Below are 12,477 nucleotides of genomic sequence, written 5' to 3'. Positions count from 1 at the left end.
TTAATATGACTCAATGAAGGTAATAAAAAAAGATAAATCCCATTCTGAGTAACAGCAGATATGTGTAAACATGTGTCCGCACCCTCACCATTGACATAGTGTCAGTATTAGTGGTCTGTGTGCCTTGGTGTAATTGCATGTGTGGATGAGGCCTGCAGTGCTGCAAGCTGAAGATAAGAACCATCCAGTGTGTTAAACCAGGTGGGATAAGCCAGGTCTGTATGTCCTGCCAGAGAGGGAGTGAGCAAGAGGCTGTAACCGTTGGCACCCAAGGGAACCAGCAACACGCAAGACCTTGTGGTGCAAGAACTGGAACACAAACTTACAACCCAGACACTCAGCCCTTTAAACACCCAGACACACACACACACACACACACAAACAAGATTGAACTCTGCACCAGACATTTTTCATCCAAATGTAATTTATTTCAAATTCAAATTGGCTGCCACCCAGGTTGTTATTTCCCAAACCCTGTAAAACATTACAGGGTTTGGGAAATTCACAGTGGTGTATAAAGTACCCAAAAGCCATACTTGAGTAAAAGTAAAGATACCTTTACTGGAAAATGACTCCAGTAAAAGTGAAAGTCACCTATTAGAATACTACTTGAGTAAAAGTCTTAAAGTATCTGATATTTACTGTACTTAAGTATCAAAAGTAATTTTCTGATATTAAATGTACTTAAGTATTGAAAGTAAAAGTACAAGTAAATGCTGTTAATAAAAAAGCAAAGGGTCAGAATTTTGAGAATCGTGAAGTTTATTCTTTTAAGTGCTGTGGCCACCATGACCAAGGACAAGGAGTTGTGTTGAAAATAATTGGGTTGGCTGTGATCCATCCAGGAGCAACAATGTTCAACATAATATATTGTACATAAGTATACTTTTGTATCTACTATGAACTTATCATCATAATTCTCCGAAAAGCAATATGACACTATGAAGGAGTTGTAACAGTGCGTTTATAAGTATGCTCATTCCGACTAGAGGATGTAGAGGGGATAGAGAGGATGTTCTTCATTCCCTTGGAGGCGTCATCAATCATGGAGCGCAGGGTCATCATTTTTGCATTAGGCTGCAGTTCCTTCACAAAATCTCTAAATGGTTCTTGTTCAACAACACAGAATGGCTGGAGCCCTTGGACCACATACTTCACGACAGCTTTGTCAATGGACCTCTAAGACACAGTCAAGGTGTTCACTAATGTGGTCTGCTTGCTGGTGGAGGGAGTCTCAGGAGCCCTTTTTCTCTTTGTTGATGTCAGCTCTCCATATTTTTTAAGGTGGTGTACATGCTTTCTCTGAAACAGTGAGAGAAAGACATTTTGTAAGCATAACAACTTTAGCTAGCCCCACTTGCTACACACACTTGCATGCATCTCCAACTCCGACGCGGTTCAAATCGTAATGCTGCGCTCTCGCGGCTCCTGTCAATCCTATGGTGTGGTGGTTAGCTAACTTAACGTTAGCTAACGTTTAGCTAACGCACTAGTTAGCCAACTAGTGCTGCAATGATTATAGCTAAGATGACTCAAATCAACAAAATCTCACAACTGTCAACACTTCCTCAGCTCACTAACTCGCTAGCGATCTGTCTACTACACTAATTGTCTCATTTGATTTACGATAGCTAGCAAACGTTAGCCTAACATACACCATGTATAGCTAAATTAGAAGATCAGACACCTGTCTCCCCCCCTCCCCCGCCAAAGATATACTCCAATCCTGTGGGAAACACTGCTAGATATCGTAACAGGTTTATGCTAATTATGATAACTAAACATTAACGTTGCGGTTTATGGGATTAATCTTAATTTACCTCAATGTGTTTCCTGAGGTTGGATGGGGAGTTTTTGAATGCCAATATTTCAGTAGCTTTGGGTAAGCATAAGAGGCACTTCATCCGGTACGAAGAATCTTTCACTCCAACATAAGAAAACATTTCTCGCAAATATGGCCACGGGTGTTGGTCTTTGTCACCACCGTCGTTTGTTGCGGGAGTAGCAGGTGCTTCCGTTTCTGCTTCCATCATGAAATCAGTCATCGTAGAGTGGAATTCTACTCATGTAGTCGCTCGCTAGCTGGCATCCTGGGCATCACTGGGAATCAAAAAACCGCGGCTTTGAGAGCACTTGTTTGCAATTGCGCATTAACGTGATTAACCAATGATTTAACTTGCAAGCTAGGACCACTGATTCGCCAAACCTGCTTGCTTACAGTCTGTGTTCCACCACAGTCCCCGACGTTGGTCTCATGATAAAAAATTTTTCTAAAGATAGATTTGATTTTGTAGCGAGTAACGAAGGTTTCAGGGGAAATGTATCGGAGTCAAAGTATCAGTTTTCTTTGCAAAATGTAGTGAAGTAAAAGTGAAAGTCAACAGAAATATAAATAGTAAAGTACAGATATCCAAAAACGACTTAAGTACAGTAACGAAGTATTTCTACTTCATTACTATACACCGCTGGAAATACATAACAATATCAGCTCCGAGAAACAAAATAATTACCCTGGGGGAGGTTCATACCACTGTCACTTACCTGTTACGAATGCTATCAGCCGACTGAATGGCTGTAGTCAGTGGTTATCACTACCGGACTGGACGACCCGCACCTACCGAGTTGTGTAAGTGAAATTAACATTTGTTAATTGAAACCAAACTATTTTGGGTTAAGGCAACAAAATAACTTGGCAGGGTTTGGGAAAAAAAATCTTGGTTTGGGTTAAAATAACTATGTAAATTACGTTACAAAAGTAAGGTCAAATAATTCAACGTTGGCCTTTGGTTTCACACTAAACATGATCAGAGGCCTTCTGGGGGAGAGTCCCCCCCAACCAGCATACCATATTTTGTTGCTTGTTATTCTCTGCCATTCCTCCTTTGCCCCCGTCATAACAACTACGGCCACCAGATGCCTTCGTAGTCTCCTGGTTTTCCTGTAGGTGACCAACCATGCGAAAAGACGATAACAGCCTTCTGAACTTACTAGTAGGTGTATTTCGCATCTTCTAACCCACATCTTTGAGGCTGATAATCGCCGATGGTGCTTGTTCAATCGGCTAGCAGGCTGCTATAAGGTTTCTACTTTGCAGTCAACTGAATCCCTGGTAGCTAAACGCTCCTCTCAATACTTCAAATACCATAATTCAATTATTTTAGGATGCAGCATGTTGCAGGCAAGCACACTGAATGTTGCTTGTTTTAACATCTGTGGAGTTACAGGAAACGGCAGAGAAAAAAAAACAACAGTCAATGAACCCTCATTTCCCCAGCATATTGAGAACCACTTATGGTCTCTGATGAGCTCTCGATGATGAGGCCTTGGCAAATAAGCACCTGGCCGCATGACGGCTGCTGCCAAGTGGTCCAGAAGGTGTTTTGGCTGCCACTCTGGGAGCAAGGGAGACCTTGACGGAGCAGGACAGAGGCAACGTGAAATGGGGTAATGGAGGAGAGACATTAACAGTATGGCTCACGGCCAAATGCATAGCAATCTCAAGCCAACAGGTGGTCAGTGAACAGCTGGACCGAGGGCAGGGGGGGCATTCAGGAGTCGTTCAGGTTTCTATTTTCTGCCCAACGCTATGCAAAACAGCAAAAGAACAAGGCTCTATTACTGCCAGCATTAGTGAGGATATGTAACTAGCATTGATGATACAGCCTCTAGAGGCAGTATAGAGTTTGTGTTCCCTTGCCAACCCTACGAGCTAGTAAAGCAGTCAATGCAACAGACAGGTAAATTGCTAGGTAGTCAACATTGAATGTTTTATGGCGGTGCCACTCAACCAGCCAACTGAAGAAGCTGTCCATTAGTTTTGCAGGTGTTTGGTGAAAAACCAAAGCGGGAAATTTTTAAAATGTTGACCCAACCATGGCTCTAGATATAAGGTTTAGGCAACAACAACAACAACCGTGACTTCCATCCTGAGGAAGCAGATAGGAAATGCGTTCGGGTGATTTAACCAGCAGGAAGAAATACAGACGCTGTGGAGGGACACGCAGTGCAAAGACGTGCCACGTTAGACACAACTGTCAGAAGCAACTGTGCACCTGCTCAAACTGCTGTAATAGAAAGCGTAAAAAGCGCAAATTTTGAGTACATTAAACTCATTTCGTTCTCCGTTTGCATCTACTTATCTAACACTGGCTTACACAAGCATGAAAGGCAACTCAGTCTAGAAAGTTGCATCAGAGTAGGTGTCGGCGTTACTAACATTTTACATTTCTTGCTATGTCCGATCAGGTGAAACGCGCACAAGGAGCATTTTGTAATGTGCTATTTTGAATGCTATATCAGTGCACATGTGCAGCCCATAACCCTTAAAACCTTATTCAACATTTTTCAATTCAATTCAGTTTATTTTGTATAGCCCAGAATCACAAATTACAAATTTGCCTCAGAGGGCTTTACAATCTGTGCACATGCGACATCCTCTGTCCTTCCCTCACATCGGCACAGGAAAAACTCCCCTAAAAAACCCCTTTAACAGGGAGAAAAAAGGAAGAAACCTCTGGGAGAACGACAGAGGAGGGATCCTTCTCCCAGGATGGACAGAATGCAATAGATGTCATGTGTACAGAATGAACAGCATAACAGGATAAAGGATAAATAACATTGACAATATCTTCATTTTTGTTGTTGCTACAACCACAATCATCCTTAAGCATAACCAAAGTAAAACATTCCTGGATATTCAAAATATATTCATGTATGAATGAATGTAATACAGGGGTTTGCAATATATAAAATGTATGTCTGGCAATATGATTGAGCCATCTGAATCAACACTACTGAATATTTTGTCAATGTTGACTTCTATGTACAAGCCTACGTGATGTGCATTTGGATCACTGCAGAGTCTGCATGGAGTCTGATGTGGTGTGACAAAAATCAATGGTCTCTTTCTATGTTTGTGTGTGTGTGTGTGTGTGTGTGTGTGTGTGTGTGTGTGTGTGTGTGTGTGTGTGTGTGTGTGTGTGTGTCCTGCAGGCTGAACTGTCTGACTGTCAAAACCTCAATCCGATATCGTTATTTGAAATTCTCTAGATAAAACTAATACCAACAAAAGGAGCAAAAATTATTAAATGTGAAATGTATTCATCAGAATAAATGTTATACATTTGAAATTGTGCAGACACCATCCTCCCACTTTCATCCCACTCTCCTCCAGTTCAACTAATTGGAATGTATCAAGTTTTAATTAACCCCTGAAGTGCGGAAAAACTGAAACATCACTTTGGCTCTTGAGTAAGAAGAAATACTGAACAAAACGGATCAACTTAAAACAGGCAGCACATAAAAAAGAAAAACACTGTTCTTAAGAACAATGCAATTAAGAAAAATAGACAAATAGAGTAAGCAGGAAATTAGGGATGAGTGTTAGTAGTATGTCTGTAGCAGAGCTGTGGTGAACAAACCTGTTTAGTATTTACAAGGAGTAGAAATATAACAAACTAACAAATCCAGTAGGCCTTCAAAAACTACTGTGAAGCATGTTACTTCTTTTTTTGTTAAAAATGTGTAAATGAGTCACCAATATAACCCCTTTTCTCTTAGTCTGAGTAACTGGATCTCTCGGAACAACATATAAACAGCAGGATAAACAATACATAGCAGTAACTACATGATACTTGCAGATTATATCTTGTCTAAATGAAAAATCCATATAAAAAAAGGGCAAGAAAAATGTCAGTCTTTTTTTAGTTACATCAGTTGGAAGCACTGGCACTAGCTTGATCCTTTTGACCTCTGACATCCTGGGTCACCTTTTTGAGTAAGATAAGATGAAAATTATTAATACAATGTATGTTTGAAGTACAAGAACATATGCATATCATAGGTAAGTCAACTTTGTAGGTGTTTTGTAATCAACAACTATTTTCCGGGTTCATAATATGCCTTGTTTTTCTCTTCCTGGCTGTCCTGCAGCACCTCTTCTCCCCCTCTCTCTGGCCGTTTCTCAATACCAAGTATGGTCAAGTGTGGACTTGCAAACTTGCAAGTTCAGACTTGGATAGTTCGACTCAGGAGTACAAACTCCCGAGGATGGGAGGACGCAGTACGGTCATTTTGCAATTGGAACAGCAGCGAACTTGATGACGTCACCAACGTCACGACATCACCAACTCAGCTCGTCGGTCCCGCCTACTCCGGTTATCTTCAGTCATATATATTGACAATAAAACGAAATATGATATAAAACACAACCCTGCCTTTTTTCGTTTTCATTTAGAAAATATTAAAATATTAATATGTATATATTTTGTGTTAAATCTGCAACCACAACCACAGAGACACCGGAGCCAGCGGCACATCTGGAGAGGCCTTGCCGAGATCAGGCTGCTGTCAGCGGGCTACATGAGCATCACCGCCCGGTCTCCTCTCTGGTCCTCTCATCTCCGACAAACGTCGGCGCTGTTTTCAAACAGGCTCTATCTTGATAAATTGACCGCATATTTTAAGTCTTAACAACTACATTCTCGCTTAAAAACATCTTAAAACTAAATTCCGTTACACAACAACAGCAGTATTTAGACAATGATAACTGACATTGTCGTCTCTTGTTTGCTGGTGAAATGCATTCTGGGATACTTGGCTGTCCAAAGTCCACACAAGTCTCCTCCGATGCATCCCCGATATAATGGGCGGAGCAAGGACACTTCCGGGTATTTGGACCGTACTTGGCTGAATGCGAACTTGTGTATTGGAACAGTACTTGGGCCGCGCTAGATGACGTTTCACAAGTTCAGGAGGACACAAGTACAGAGAAGTTCACTTATTGAGAAACGGCCTCTGAAATGCTCCATTGCAGCGCTTGCTCCTCCCTTCAGAAAGCAAAGTCTGCCCTGATTGGTCAGCTAGCCCGCTCTGTTGTGATTGGTCAATGTTTCACATTTCAAAAAACTCTTCTTCCAGAGCTCCAGCTCCGTCTCTCTCTTTTGTTGTTTGAGGGCTGGCCAAACTAGCGGCAAGGAGTTTAAGTCACTTCCATAACATAAAGTTACGGAAGTGAAGGAGATAATTCAATGGAGCCGTTTCAGGCAGCTCAGGAGCTTCTGAGGGGGAGGGTAACTCCCTTTAGGAGTGGACTTCAGGTTTTACACTCTACGGACCTTCTCATGTACAAATATATATATAACACACTAAAGAAGAGGGAAAAAGTGGAAAAGCATAATAGGGCCACTTTGAGGTTTGTCATAAATTACACGTAGATTCTTTTCATGCCAACCCTCAAGAGCACTTAATAGTGGAAAAAAGGACTTTAAGTGCCCCTGTCTTGTGCCAAGTTTTGCGTGTGTTGGTGTGTATTGGCTACGATTTAATGACGGAGCTCCCACATTTACAGGGCAGCGGGATACTTGACGTTCCAGTGAAGGAGTCCTGTAAACTGCATGTGGAAAGAGTGATGAGATAGTAGCTTCAAACAGGCAGACTGTCTCTATCGTACACACAAACACACTTTGTGTAAGTTGAAAGATTTGCTACGGCCCAATGCTATCAGCTGGACGTTACAGTGAAATCAGCACTCAAGAACATTTATGTTTGTTTTTTTTCATCATGTTCTAATCTTGTGGATTTCAAGCCATGCCAGTTGATTTCTTCCGGACTGAAATAGCTCAATAACTATTAGACTACCATGAACATTTGTTTGTACATTCATGGTTCCCACAGGATGATTTCTACCAGCCTTGGTGAACGCCCAAACTTTTTCCAAGTGCCAACATCAAGTCAATTGTTAACATAAACAATACTACAAACAAATTAAATTAGTTTTAGTTTAGAGCTAATTAATTTGTGTCAGCATGCAAACATGTTAATTAGGATGTTGGGCATTATTCATAGCTATAAAACCTTCTGTGTTTGAGCTGTTGTCAAATGACTTAGTGCCATCTTTGATATCTTGATCCTATTCTCTATAATACATCCATGTGTCAGGCACATAAAAATTGTTTTTTTGGGCCGTGATGGATGTTTGTTCTGCAGTTCTACCAGTGGAGTGACAACAGCAAGGCTGAGTGGCAGAACGATCTAGCTCTCTCAACACATCCATGGCCATGATGCAAGACTATTTCTCCATCTCTAACAGTAACTTTATGGTTGCCTTACAACTCCCGGAAGAGAAATACTCCAGCACCCCTCGTAAAACTGCAAATTACACTTCAGATTTATTAGAAAATTTTGTCAGCTAAGCTAACCGCTGCTGCCTCCAGCCACTAATTTAAAGCGCAGACACAAGAATGGTTCATGGTAAGGTTAAGCGTACTACCGGAATTATACAAATATGGCTTTAAATGTTTCAGTTTGCGTATACATAATGTTATCTCGTGTTGCTATGGAAATGGTTTTTCAAGTTTGCACATTTGTATGCTCAAAACTCCATTACAGGCATCTTTATTCAACTGGGGAAAGTCCTGACTTGAACCACCCTGGAGGAAGTATAGCCAGAATTGAAATGGGTGCTAAATATAACAAGCAGCAACACCTCAAATGACCGCTTCATTTGCCGTCTCATTTGTACTTTGTACCAAGTTTTCCCATTGATCTTTGCAAACTAATGTTTCATTAATGAAATAAAATCCTTTCTTTCACTCTGCAGTCTAAGTGAGCTAAATTTGAATTGAGTAGTGAAATCAAATGAGTAGTATTTAACTTTTTTATATCAAGGATACAAATATTATTATTCAAATGACATGGTATATATTATGTAATGATTATCAAGTTTTTCCTTAGATTTTTCAGTCCTTTATGATTAAGTATGGATTATGTTCTCTTGTTTTTTGTGCAGATAATTAAAAAAAGAACCTTTTTGAATAATGTATTACCTCATCATAATGCAGCAATCGGCCACTGGATTCATATATCGGTGGTTTCCTTTATTGCATTGAGATTGTATTCAGCCCACACCAGAGGAACAACCCTGGCTCCTACAAAATGATGTACCCACACAACTAAAGTGTATTCTAAATTAATTCAAGGGAAATGTTCTCCTGGGTTACAGTCGCAGTTTTGAACACATGTTTAACTTTGTGTATTGTAACAAAACAAAAGCATAACATAACAACTTGGTGCATTATTTACATTACGGACTAGAAAATATCATACTTTTGGTTTACACAGGACTCAAACAACAGCCTCCCGGGTGAAAGTCCTGTGTTGACACAACTTTAAACCATGACCTGCCCACAAAGGAGACACCAGCAGACAATAATTCTAAACATATTAGTTTAAAAATATGTTTCTCTTGAAACATTATTGATTCCTTGTATGGAAAAGTATTTTTTAGGAGACAAGGCTCAAAAGAAGTAAAACAAGAACAAAGATGAAATTAGAAATGACTTAGCTGTAATGTAAATGAGGTCTCTACCTCGATGTATTTCCAAGTCCAAAGTTGACTGAATGAAAAGATGGGTCATAGATATACCCAGCATTGTTACTCAACATGACCACTGTCACTCGCAATCTCATAGTCTCATCTCAGAACAACTCTTGATTGAAAACTGTTAATTTGTTGTGAGATTAATAATGGCTGGTGGGAAAATGAGGTCTTGTATGCGTGACGTATTGTGTGTTCTATAATAAGACTTTTGTGTCATATCAGATGGAGTTAGTTGTTTATTTAATGCCTGTGCGGTGGGAATAAATCTTGTGAAGCAGATGAGTAGTTACTGAATTAATTAATCTGCGGCTGACCCACTTCCCTTTGATTTGAATAAGCTCAGGGGGAGTTGTAAAATGCAGATACAGTCAGATACACAAGACATTTCGGTGGGAACTGCTAAGCTACTAATGCTGCGACAACCGCTTAGCTTTGCTGCAGCTTAACCGCTTCCAATGAGAAGTAGCTTTTGGAGACACAAACTAAGTGTTGTTTCCCAAATACTGTTATACGCTGTAGTGAGTAGTAGAAAAAAGAAAAGGTAAAGAGAGCTTTAGAGAGGTCTAAACACTGCTTACTTTCTCGCCTCCACCCGCTTGGCCAATCCCTGTGTGAAGTGGTCGTGCTGGTCGGAGAGGTGTGCTTCGTCTTTTTCAATCCAGTCATCCAAAGCCATAAATAGGAGCTGATCTTAGAAAATCAGCCTATGATCCAACCTGTGTGCACAGAGGTAAAATAACTGTGGTTCAGCATTTTAAGTTAAAAGCATAAAATAATTAGTTAAACTTTCTTTTTGTGGTGACCGCGAATAGTTGACAATTCGACTATTGGCTCTAAGCCTGACTGGACATTCGATTCCATTCATACATATTTATCCATCGCAGTCGCAGTAAAAAATAGTTATAAAAAAAGCATCATTCCATTTGGGTTATGTGGAGGTGCTGAACTGACTCACTTTTTATGCATTTACTTGGTTTCTCCCAATAATTCCTGATATATATAGTCTATTTTGGTGTAAATATATGCTTTTCAATAATACAGTTTTCAAAAATCTGACAATAACTCATCAGCTTTCAGTCTTTCGATGAATTTGAGGGACCATCGAACCAGCATCTTGGCTGATATCTTCAGAAAGAGTAAATAATAACAACATATGGTTACTGTATCAAATCAACGAAAACATTTATCAAGCAGAGCACTCACGTCAGAACGTAGCACTATCAGAACTCAAAATATATTTTGATTTTGAATGAAATTGTCTTTCACTCTTGTTGACTGTCGTTTCCTTTCTATCTGTGGATTGCTACAATGAGAGGAAATATAACTAGGGCAGAAAGTTTTATTTACTACCCTAAAAAAAGAAAGCATGCTATACGTGTTCTACCTGTCTCCGTTTCAGTACTTCGGACAGAGCCCTACCTTCACACCGCAAACTTTGCGGTCCTGGAACAACAGCTTACCACATTCACATGTATCTGGGACAATAAACTGTTGTTTTATCAATTTTTCTATAGATATATAAAGCTTAAACAGAGGGAGATCAATTGACAAATAAACAAAATACATGAGTTGAAGTTCAGTCGATGATAGGCAACACTTGACCACTCAGAATACACAATGTAAACTCTCAGTCAGCAAACCTGTAATTTTCTTCTGATAACAAAAAACTTGTGTGGTCACCTCTGAGTTGAATTATGTACAGCTGTGCAAAAACTCCATCCTTGAGAGACCTGCTTCCACCCAAGTGGTTATACGTACATAATGTATGAGGATAAAATGTGTTTTGGTGCGAAAGTGACATAATAATGGCAGCAAAATCAACGACGCCGCCAGCACTGTTCACATTTAATGTGATACTGCCAGCAATCTTGTTAACTACGCTCTCTAAATCATGCTATAATGATTTAATATTTAATTCTGTGTGTGTGTGTGTGTGTGTGTGTGTGTTTTTATATGCGTGTGTGTGTGTGTTAAGGCAACCCAAAAATAGCTGTGCCTACCTTTCTGAATGCACACAGGAACTGATAACTGCTTCTTTGCTATTTTTACACGCGGTTTCCAAAGAGAACATGCTTTGCAAACAGTGGGGGGAGTGTGTGTGTGTCTGTGTGTGTGTGTTTGAAGGATTTACAACCACAGTAATAATAGCCTGTTCTGTGTCTCCCTGTTAGATATGGCTGAGCTGTGCTGGAAGAGGAAGAAAGGACAGGAAGATACTGCTGGAGACACAAACCTAAGCAGAACTCCTTGTCATCACACATACCCGGAAGGGAGGATGCAGATCGAACACACTTTTGTATTTGCAGTTCAATACGTGTGGACCAGCAAGAACTGAACCAAAAGCTGGTTTGCTGCTCGCAAACTAGACACCTTTGCGTCTGCATTTGTCGCTCCCAGAACTTCCTGTGGCATGAGGGACAAGATCAACGTCTCACAGAACAAAAGAGAGGCTTTAACTTTTGTAATTTCTCATATGTTTACCATCTGTCCTCCTCACGGTGCTTTGCGTGACAACTAACAACCGGAGAGTAATGCTGACGCACAAGTGAGTTTAAGGTAACATTTTAGAGGCGTCAGTGATTTGATTTACCCCAAAAAAAGAGGAAATTATATTACGTAAGTGAAAAAAGAATGTGTCTGACACGTGATATTTGAAATCTGTGACTGATGTTAATTGATAAAGGGGCTTCAGCTGTAGCAGAAGATTTGGACGACATCTGGAGTGTTTGTATTTAAACAGTAAGGCGGTATTCAGACAGACAGCAGCACTGAGTCAAAAAAAACACAGCCCCACTCATTCAATTAAATGGGACCACAACGACGCTCTGAGAAAAAAAAAATGAAAGGTTGTCAAAGAAAAAAGTTCAACCTGGCTCAACGTAATGTCAAATCATCAGGCTACGCCATATTTCTACTGTTTACCTTAAGATAGATGGAGATAAAATGATTGTGATTCAATGTGGACTTTTCATGATCGCATTTCATTGTCTGCACTAGCACAGCCCTAACATTTTTTTTTTTTTAAACAGTGTTGTTTCCGGTCTGAATGCCCAGTTAGACTACAGATATTATGGATTTTTCTTCTTCAAATTTCCATT

At 40.1% G+C, this 12,477-nt stretch overlaps 1 protein-coding gene across 1 annotated transcript in view; it reads left to right on the top strand.

Annotated features, from left to right (window-relative positions):
* Nucleotides 1-11,623, top strand: part of LOC129091509 (urotensin-2 receptor) — a 50,776-nt gene extending 39,153 nt beyond the window's left edge. The window contains 1 exon segment of the mRNA XM_054599165.1: nt 11,551-11,623. The gene's annotated coding sequence lies outside the window, so the exon portion shown is untranslated.
* Nucleotides 11,624-12,477: the final 854 nt, after the last annotated feature.

The sequence above is a fragment of the Anoplopoma fimbria genome, chromosome 5 (assembly GCF_027596085.1).
Source record: "Anoplopoma fimbria isolate UVic2021 breed Golden Eagle Sablefish chromosome 5, Afim_UVic_2022, whole genome shotgun sequence".
NCBI lineage: Eukaryota > Metazoa > Chordata > Actinopteri > Perciformes > Anoplopomatidae > Anoplopoma > Anoplopoma fimbria.
The sequence above is the reverse complement of the archived record's forward strand: the minus strand, read 5'-3'. Positions and strand labels throughout refer to the sequence as shown.